Below are 10526 nucleotides of genomic sequence, written 5' to 3'. Positions count from 1 at the left end.
TGTTACGTATGCGACTAAATGAAAGAGAGGGAGTGGCTAGAAGAGAAAGATGGAAAATGAGAGAGGGACTGATTATTCCAGAGAAAGGCTTTTATAAGCCACAAGACTCCCATTACAGATCATTATGTTTCAGATTTAGTTAAGAATATCTTTCATAATCTAATTGGGTTGTCTTTGTAATGTCATTTAACCTCTTTTTAGGCACTTTCACTTCTCTCTGTGGAGTCGTCAGTTTTGGGCCTCTGTTATACCTGTGTGTATTCGAGTATGCTTGTGTGCGCGTGCGTGTGTGTGCCCATTTCCGATTGTCAGATTATTATTACTTCCAAGTGTAGGCTTACAAGAGTGTAGAGAGAAAATCTGATCATATCCAAGCTTTTGAAAGTATCTTTCTCCTATCAGGATTTCACCTTGTAAAATGACACACCTTTCCATCCCAACACCAACTCTACCTGATACTTTTCATAGTATGTTCAGTTAAAAAACACACAAATGCACCCACACTGGACAGCCATACATAGCAAAGCCAATAGTAAAATACATCTTCGTCAAATAAATTTGAATAAAACTCATTTTTACTTAATTACTAAAACTGGAAAGTTCCCATTGTTATGAGTCCCACATTTAAAAAAAAAAGATAATATAAGAAACAATAACAAATGGGACGCAATTGAGTTTTCCAGAAAGTCTGACAGGTACAATGGTCTACAAACAATCAGCAAACACAGCAAACTCTCCACGTCAGCTCAGCTTCTGATCTTCTAGACACTGGCTGAATAACTGTTTGATTCACATCTTATTGTAGAAATGTTTGAAAATGAGCGAGAAGAGGTAGTAGCAAGCAAACTACAAGAAGGCACAGATTATTTTTCAATCAATTTAGTCAAGTGTTTTCCTTCTTAAAGCAAGTACACAATCTTGTTATACTTACCACTTGTATAGTTTTGCTCATTTGTGACCTGGATTAGCATGTTTGGAATCATCTGCTGAAGGATTTTTTTTAATTTTACATTTAATGCTATTTTGTTTCATTCAGTGTTTCATTAACAGTGATGGGAATAACGGTGTTACAACTAATGGCGTTACTAACGGTGTTACTTTTTTCAGTAACGCGTAATCTCACTAATTACTATTCCTATCGTTACAACGCCGTTACCGTTACTAACAAGAAAATGCGTTGTGGTCGCGTTACCATTTTTCAACAAACAGACGGTTGAAGCTGTGTTCAGCTTCAACCGGAAGTAGCTGTCTGCGCAAGTAATCTGGGCGCAACAGCTTTAAGCAGCTGCGCGCGCTGCCGCGGAGAGCAAACACGATCACTTTTTGGCACAACACCTGGAGCTAATGGGGCAAAAAGTGCTGTTGTTTGACTGAGAAAGAATAAAGTAGTCGTGGTAAGCCAATCACATGACCACTTTAGGATGACAAAGCAACAATGTGATATATACTAGTTTTTAAATTGTGTTGATAGGCCACATAAAACCAGAGTCATGATAAACAATATATACGCGGCGTTTTTTCCTCAATAGTTTCGTCACGTTTAACGTCTAAGGACAGCACTAGCAAGCACTCTCTGCTTAAGACCAAAAAATAAAAAAACAAAACAAAAAACAGCCCTTTTGTGTTGGTGGATAAATGTACCATGTCGACCAATCAAAAAATGATATGGCAACATGACATTTGGTTGTTTAGGAAGCAGGGGAAGTTTTAGGAATAACGGCGAGATCTCCTCAGCTCTTTCTGGGGTAGTGGCGCGGCTGCCCCTCTGTTGGTCTTCCTTGGTCTCTTGTGTTCTGAGGGCCTCTGGATGTCTGGAGTCTTGATCTCCTCCATACCTGCTTCATGCCCTGGAGGACGGGGCTGTGGCTCCCCACACCCTCTAGCAGATCATTACATGAAGGAACCTTTTAAATACAAGCGCGCTCATGCTCACAGGTGTACACACGGGTGCTCACACACACAAACTACACCCTTTTTGGCTCCTACCTCAAAGCACACTGTGCGCTGTCGATCTTACGTGCTGCACAATAATGTTTAATATTTAGTATTTACTGTTATATTCCCATATATCATCGTGATGTTGTTTATTATATTGCTCTTTTCTTTTTCTTCTGCTTGTTTTCTCTTTTTTCTTTCTCAACAGGTGATCCAGGTGATTGATATATGTATCTTTTGTCTGCTTATTTTGTTGGTTTTTGTTGTTTGCCCTTTATCACCTTTCCTCTTCCCCGCTGTTTTTCTTTCTCCCCTTTCTTTTCCCCAGTCAAGTCTGTCCCGTATTTAGCAAGTGAAAATAAAATAAAATAAACAATAAATGGCCTGTATTTGTATAGCGCTTTTACTAGTCCCGTCTAGGGACCCCAAAGCGCTTTACACACCCAGTCATCCACCCATTCACACACACATTACACACTGGTTGAGGCAAGCTACAGTTGTAGCCACAGAAGCGAGGCTGCCATGTCGCACCATTGGCCCTTCTGGCCAACACCAGTAGGCGGTAGGTGAAGTGTCTTGCCCAAGGACACAACGACCGAGACTGTCCGAGCCGGGGCTCGAACCGGCAACCTTCCGATTACAAGGTGAACTCCCAACTCATGAGCCACGGTCGCCCAAGGTGAATCGAATAGACCATTACGGCAAGGCTGGGATGGTCCATTTGGTAAAGTAAATCCGTTGGGCATCTTTCTTCGCCTTCAGACAATAATTCTGATGGCAAAAGAGCCAAGCGGGACAGGCCAAAAAAAAAAAAAAAAAGAGTGACGCCGAGAGAGAGAGAAAGACAGCAGAAAAATGTTTGTGGTTGTTACAGTAAAAATATATAATATAATAATATATAATATATAATATAATTTATGTTTTTTGTCTGATTTTAGATCAATTATGTTAATACAGTATGTCTAAATGACGTAACGCAATAGTTACTTTTCAAGTAATTAATTACTTTTAGAATATTGTAACTCAGTTAGTAACTCAGTTACTTTTTTTGAAGAAGTAACTAGTAACTATAATTCATTACTTTTTCAAAGTAACTAGCCCAACACTGTTTATTAACAACAACATGATTATGTGTAATATGAGAGTGACTTGTGGCAATGAACAGAGAACCTTAACCTGATGCTGCATTTCTTCTTAGGCTACGCCCACGGGTATTTTTGAAAACGGAGATTTTCAGTTTTCATTTAAAAAAAAAAATCCCGTCCACACGTAAACGCAAAAACGAAGGAAAACGCTGCTAGGAACATGCCAAAGCAACAGGTGGCGATATATTCCTATCCGTGTAGAAATGTTGGCCAATCAGAAGTCTAGAAGCCTGGGTGGGAAAGAGTAAACAAGGATGGCGCATTGAAGCAGAACTGAGTGGTATGTGTGGAGGGACAGAAACTGTGTGTGTATATGTAAGCATTTAAACACTGCAGAGAGTAAAGTTAACAGTAACAGTATTTTGTCTAAGTCCGCCATTGTAGAAATTCATTTCACCGAAACAATAACGTGGCGCACATTGTGACGTCAAAAAAGGCGCACACCTTTGACGCTGCGTTTTCTCCGTTTTCCTCATCCACACGTAAACTGAGTTTTCGAAAATCTCCACCCTGGGAGGAGTTTTTAAAAATCTCAGTTTTCAGTGACCCAGGTACGTGTGGACGTAGCCCTGATGTTACAGTTTCCAGCCTACCTACAGCTTTGTTTTGATTACTTCTCACCTGTGTTCAGTTTGTTTTTTAACAAATTAGCTCCACTCTTCCTCGCCTTTCCAGTTTGACACAGTTGATAAAATTAGCATCAACAATGAAACAATTGAAAACAATGAGGCATTTAGCAGCTAATAGGAAGCTACCCCTCCAAAGAATTTGTGGAAACCAAAATAGACTTACAAGGAACATGGAATAATACTGCAGCAATTGTGTGCTGCTGAATGTGTAAAAAAGTCATTTTATTTATGGGTTGGTTGCTGTTTTAGTGTTTGTCTGTGTGTGCAGCTTTCCAATTGTATTGGCGTAATGATTGGATTTGTTCTAGATGGACAGTGACAGTGTTGTTGGAGAGTTTCACTACACTAAAATTAGTAGTGCCATTAGAGCCATTAAATAATGTGTTAATTATATCTGTAGAAATGAAAGGAGAGCAACAATGTCTGTATAACCATTAGAACCAGTTAAGCATCCATAGTTTTCATAATTGTGATCACAAATGTTTTAAAACGGTAGAGTGGCAAAATCAGTGTGGCAACAAAACAGTGTTTAGAAAAGTTAGCTAATATCCAGATACTGTCTTTCATATTTTTTATTGAGAAATCTGACAAAGGCTCTATTTTTGCTTAGCAACTACTTTCTCTCTTTTTTTATAAGTCCCTCAATAAGCAAGTCTTGACACTTCCCAGTCGTCTTTGTTAAAGTCACAGGGAATTTTCTTTTTGGCCTAACAAGACCAGGCCCTAACTAAATGAATAAGAAGTTCCAGTTCAGTGGTTTTTTAACATGTTTACTTGATTCTCAAAAAAAATCAAAAAAATCAAAAATGCACCCTGTTAGATAACAGATTTTAAAAGTTTTGCCATGAGCAGTGTTTTTGTTTTTGTTTTTTTGCCAGCATACACAAATTGTCAAGCTTAGATAATGTAGTTTTATATGCCTTTCATGCCATTAATTCAGCAATTTCAGGACATCTCAAGGTTTGGATCAATGGATATGGTAAATCAGTTGCTAAGGCAATGGCTGTGCTGATATTAATCTGGGGTTATTCAACCAGGACCACAGGAGGCAGCATGACAGACTAAGGGACAGGCAGGAAGGCAGACACGAAGCAGGGTGAATCATCAGAAGGGGGGGAAAGGCTGGGGGACATTAAACAGTATAGTCTGGGAGATCACAAAGTCTCAAAGTGACAACCAACTTCCAGGTTTATGCCCAGAGGTTTCACATCAAAAATGACTTTCCATATTTAAAAAAAACTGTGCATTTTCTGATTTGATTATGAGATTCTCCTTGCCTGCTGCACATTGCTGAAAAACAGGGTCAAGATTCTATGTGAGGGCAACTACACAAGCAGAAAAAAAACATAAGCAACACACTGTATATGTAGAACATGTGTGTTTAAATCCTTAATCCCATGCATTTGGATTTTCTTGTATGCTTTGTACACATACCCAGTTTAGACTTCAAATAATACACTTTAAAGTTCTGTACAACACAGCAAAAATATTTGATTTCTTCTGGGACCAGATGCTAGCAGTGCCTGCACTGTCTGTCATATAGTGTCAGTGTTGATGCAAGGATTTTTCCAAATTATATATCCAGCAGAATCTTGTCCATTATCCGGAAACGTGAATTTAAAAGAGGCAGTCTGTTACTGCACCAATCTTTAGTCTGTCAATCTGTCTGACAGTCTTTCTGTGTCTTTCCCTTTCACCTTGCCACTATCTGTCTGAGTCTTTCTATCAGTGACACAGGGATGCTTTATCTGGGTAAAGTACACCACAGTGCAGTAACATCTCCCAAGACAGCCAGGGAGCTGATAGGTATCACTCTACAAACAGGCTGTTCCTCCTAGGACTCTGCACACAGATAATGCTCTGCTTTCTCTTCCACCTTTTTCTCAGTTCTGTCTGCCTGTGTCTCTGACTCGGTCTCTCTCGGTTCCCCAACCCCCACCTACCCAGTGTGTCTGTGTCTCTCTCTACATGGATCTCTTTCTATCTGCTGGTCTCCCTCGTTCTATCTTTCTCTGTCAGGATGGTCTCATGGGGATAGAGGTGCATAACCTCTCCCAGTTGGAGATCCTGCAGATATTAGCCTTCTGTGTTCTCTCTAACCCACGATGGAATTAGAAACACCACCCTCTGAGTGAGCAACATTAGTGCTGGATTAAGGTGCAGTGAAATTACACAAGTGCGTTTGCATTTGCGTGCATTTGTGCTGGATGCCAGCTGTCCTGCAGTGTGAGTGTGTGTCTAGTGCGTCACCCTGCTTTCTCCGGCCCAGGTTCCCAGTGGCGTTCGGCATATGGTAACCATGGGATACAGGCCACAGATAAAGCTATGTATGCTACCAGCTACCCTTTTACGTCACAGACATCCTCTCCTCCCTTCTACTCCACACCACTTTGTGCTTATTATGCTTTATCAATAGATAGCATTGGTTAACTTGATTAAAACTACTTGCAAACAGGCAAAATACACTCACAGACAAATACTCTTAACTAAATGCTATTTTTCTCACAATGATGCAACTTATGTTTGGAGTTCTGTTTGCCTGTGCCAGCTTTATACAACTATATTACTACAAATTCTCATTTTATATCCTTTTGAAATTCCCTGCAGTATTTAAACTGGAGAAAATAGAACTTTGCGCACCACAAAGGGGTAACTGACTGTTACGTTACCAAAAATGGAATTTTTTCGCAAAGATCCCTGAAGATAAGACCCTTTCTCCCCAATAAAGAACCCACTGACAAATAAAAGAAAGAACAAAGGGAAGGTACTAGGAAGCAATGCCATCTTAGAAGCAGTAAAGCAGTTCACTGACAAGGTGGACACACCTGCTGGACAGCATAGATGTGGCAGCTGAGTTAAAGCAGAGATCAAAGACCTGAACTATAGAAGTGGTCCCATAACGTGAACAATGAGTGGCACTAAAATCTTAGCATGAAGGTAAAATAGGAAAAAGAAGGTAAAGATATATGTAAGGTTGCTCCTGCTAAAATTCTGATATTTTCAATTTCACTACAGTAGATGTGTGATCAAAGATGCAAGAAACAAGAGCAGCTGCAAAATGCAAGTATCAAATATTTATTGCTGGATGTACATAGAAGAATATCTACACAGTTAATGATTAAATCGGGTCTTTTTATTCTATGAAATATATTTTATAATTCATTAGGAATATTGCATATTTAAGGGACATTACTTTCTTTGGTACTTAGAAGTAATTAATAATGAATGGATTAATAATTTTCCTCAAAAAATCTCAATAGGTCTTCGATAACTCTATCCCATTTCACAACTTATTAGACTCCTGGTGATTGAAATATCAAGGCAGCAAGCACGATTCCTAGCCCAAACCAAATTTTGGAGCAAAGTCAAAAAATTGATTTCTGGATAACTTCTCTCTCTGTGATGTACCTTGTTTCTGATTGCTGCATGTCAGCAGTGCCTCTCACAAATCACTTTGTTATTAAGTTGATTTTTAAATCTCCTGGTGTTTGCAGCACAAGGGAACTGGAAATTCAATTCCAGTTTATTAAATTGCCAATCAATTTTTGATGGCTCTCAAGCCATAATATCTAATGCAGTACTCTTAAATGTTTATCAGGCCAAAGACACTTTTGCTAAAAGATAAAAAAAAAATGGGTACCCCCACACATATACTGCATAAAAATGTGTTGCATATTAAACTTGTGTAACACAGCCTGTTAAATTATGTGTGAATTAATCTTTTCATGCATGCAATACTATTATTTGTTTAAACATAACTATTTGTGCATGGCACATATTCTTAGTGAGATTTCAGACTTTGAGGAGTATCGCAAGGTCTTTTGGTCCTAGGGCAGCTAGAAATTGTCTGGGAGAGAGCCTCATGCCTCAAGCTACAGTCTTGACCTGTGCTGACTCTGGTGAAGGAGGAAAACTCACATAAATTCAAAGCAGTTAACTGCTTTTCCTGTCAATTGTTGGATTTCTGTTCTGCACTGTAAAACACATTAGTGTATTCATGTAAACAATATAAGCACTTTTTTAAATTCAGTAAACGCAGCAGTAAAAGATGAACTGAATGATTTAAAGGGGGTTTAAATGAACTTAGTTGCAATCTAGACCTCAGTGCAATAGTTGATACTGTTTACCATAACATTTTATAACAGAGAGCAGAGCATACTGGGCTGCAGTGGTTTGAATCAAACCTATCGTTTGTTACACACTAAGGGTTACATAAAGCTTATAGTTAGGGCTGGATCAGGTGACTGAATCCTCCCTTAGTCATGCTGCAGTAGGCCCACATTGTTGGGGGCGTCCCATGATGAAGTGTTTCTTCTTTACTCACCTCTTTTCGCTCTGTTTAGTTATCATTATTCTCTGGCTTACTTTCAACTTTCATAGCATGTCCTTTTTCTTGTCTCACTCGTCTAACCCTTAACTATTCGCGTTAAATGGCAGTCTCTCTCTGATCCCGGTTCTGCTGGTGGTTTCTTCCTGGTAAAATTGAGTTTTTCCTTCCCACTGTCACCAATTGCTTTGGGGTTTTCTCTGTACTCTTTACAATATAAAGTGAATGCTGTGATGTTTTGCTATATTAATAAAACTGAAGTGAAATACACTGAACTGAATGCGTTATCTTAACGTTTCCATTAGGATTTATCATGACAGAATAGCAGGACCAGTTTCAAATCTCGTTGCTGTTTCTCATTTCATTTGATGAAACCTTCAAACACAGATATTAAAAAACACACACACGAAAAAAAAACTTTATTTAGTCGATGTTAAACATTCATAATTGTGTACGTGTTCCTGTTCATTCATTTATCTTTCCATTAACAGCAAAAATATTCAAATAATAATAATAATAATAAACTTGTATTTCTGGATGTTTAATTGACAATTTTTCATGGTAAACAATAACACAAAATATTTGTGACATTTTATGAACCAGCTTCCTTTGTTAATATGCTGGACACTGATAGACACACTTATGATGTGTAACATGTAGCAGACAGATGCATGTCCAGTGCACATGTTGTCTATAGTTTTCTCCCCACTAGACACAGAAAAAATGTTATGGCCACTGACAATAAAAGAACCATTCCTTAGCACTGGAATAAAAACTGTGCATCTCACTGAGATCTGTGAGACATTAAAACCTGGATGACTGACAACATTGTGTGTGTTTTAAAGGAAAGTCCTGCAGGCCATTTCTCTTCATTGACCACTGTCACTGGAGCCACTGCTCCCTTACGGGCTCCCACAAAATCACCCTGGAGAGTAAATTCATGTTTATTAGTGAGAGAGTAAAATATCATTAAACCAATGAAACAGAATGATAGTTTGAAATAATCCCACTAATTGTGCCACTAATTAGATATTTTACATGTGAATAGTTCTTCACAGTTTGCAAAATCAATGCAAACAGTACACAATTATTCTGATTGATCAATGCATTTGTTGTAGTTTTTGATCAAAAGAGATAAAGTAGAGATAAGCTTAGATGTATGCATTTTTAAATGCTTAAAACGTAATTAAGGCCATTAAGGAAAGTTGTAAGTAATGTGAACTTATAGGGGCTTTCTCAGTTGACTTGAGCTCAAAGAAGGGAGAAAAAAAAAAGAACTCACAATACTCTGTTATTTTATAAACATTTCCTTAATATATGGAGCAGAAAATCTGCTAAATTAAATGTGTGTTAATACCAATATTTGCACAGGACTCTCATCCCATATGTCTATTTAAAGAGTTACTGATGTGGATAATCAATTTACCTCTTAGATTCAAATGAAGATAACTCCAGGCTTCAACAAGTGAACACCTTGCAGCATTAGTGTTTATTGCAAAATCCTATCTTTGCATTTCCCCTGACAATAATCCCTTAATGAGCCGTGTGAGTCACATGAAGGATTGCTATCACTTCACTCATAATAAAGCTTCAAGTGACTCCAAGAATAAAGACTGCTTATCAGTTATTTATACTATAATGGGATGATCTTTGGAAGTCAGTTTTACTCATAATAAAGATGCAATACAATTTTGTTTATCCGGTAAATATTACAAATATTACAGCCTTTTCTCGACATTTAGTCCAGGTTGAAAAACAGCTCCAAAATGATGCATGAAAGACAGAGTGTCGTGCTTTGTTTCATATCCTTTCAGCAAACCAAAGTTTACGTTCAGCAGTTTTTTAATATATTAACCTTTTAACAATTAAAACTAAATAAAGCCAATGACTTCTTGTGTGAAGGAACAAAAAACTCAAAAGATAATTCACCAAAGACTCAAACTAGCTCTCCAGTTGAGCTAAAAGAGCTGTGCACTGTGGGTAGCTCTGCCACACAGAACGGCAGGGAACCAGACAAAGACAATGTGTTTTTCAAGGCTAACAGGTGTTTCTCTTGACAGAATCATTTGTGCCGCAGAGAATAACTCCAAATTGAGTTATTCTTTGTGGCAGAATAACTCTAAACAGAGCACCACTTCACTCCTTTGCTGTGTACATTAATGGTAAGATGATACACTACCAGTCAAAAGTTTGGACACACTTTCTCATTCATTGTTTTTCCTTTATTTTTACTACTTTCTACATTTTAGATACATACTGAAGACATCAAATATATCAAGCAAGATATATGGAATTATTTAGCAAAGAAAAAAATTAACAAATAAGTCTTAATATGTTTTATATTTTAGATTTCCCAAAGTAGCCACCCTTTGATTTGTGGACAGCACTGCAAACCCTTGGCCTTCTCTCAATGAGCTTCATGATGTAGTCACCTGAAATGGTTTTCACTTCACAGGTTTGCCTTGTCAGGGTTTCTTGCCTTCTTATTGG

Source organism: Perissodus microlepis, chromosome 7 (assembly GCF_051167445.1).
Source record: "Perissodus microlepis isolate ML-2025 ecotype Zambia chromosome 7, ASM5116744v1, whole genome shotgun sequence".
In the NCBI taxonomy this organism is placed as follows: Eukaryota; Metazoa; Chordata; class Actinopteri; order Cichliformes; family Cichlidae; genus Perissodus; species Perissodus microlepis.
Note: the sequence above shows the minus strand (reverse complement) of the source record.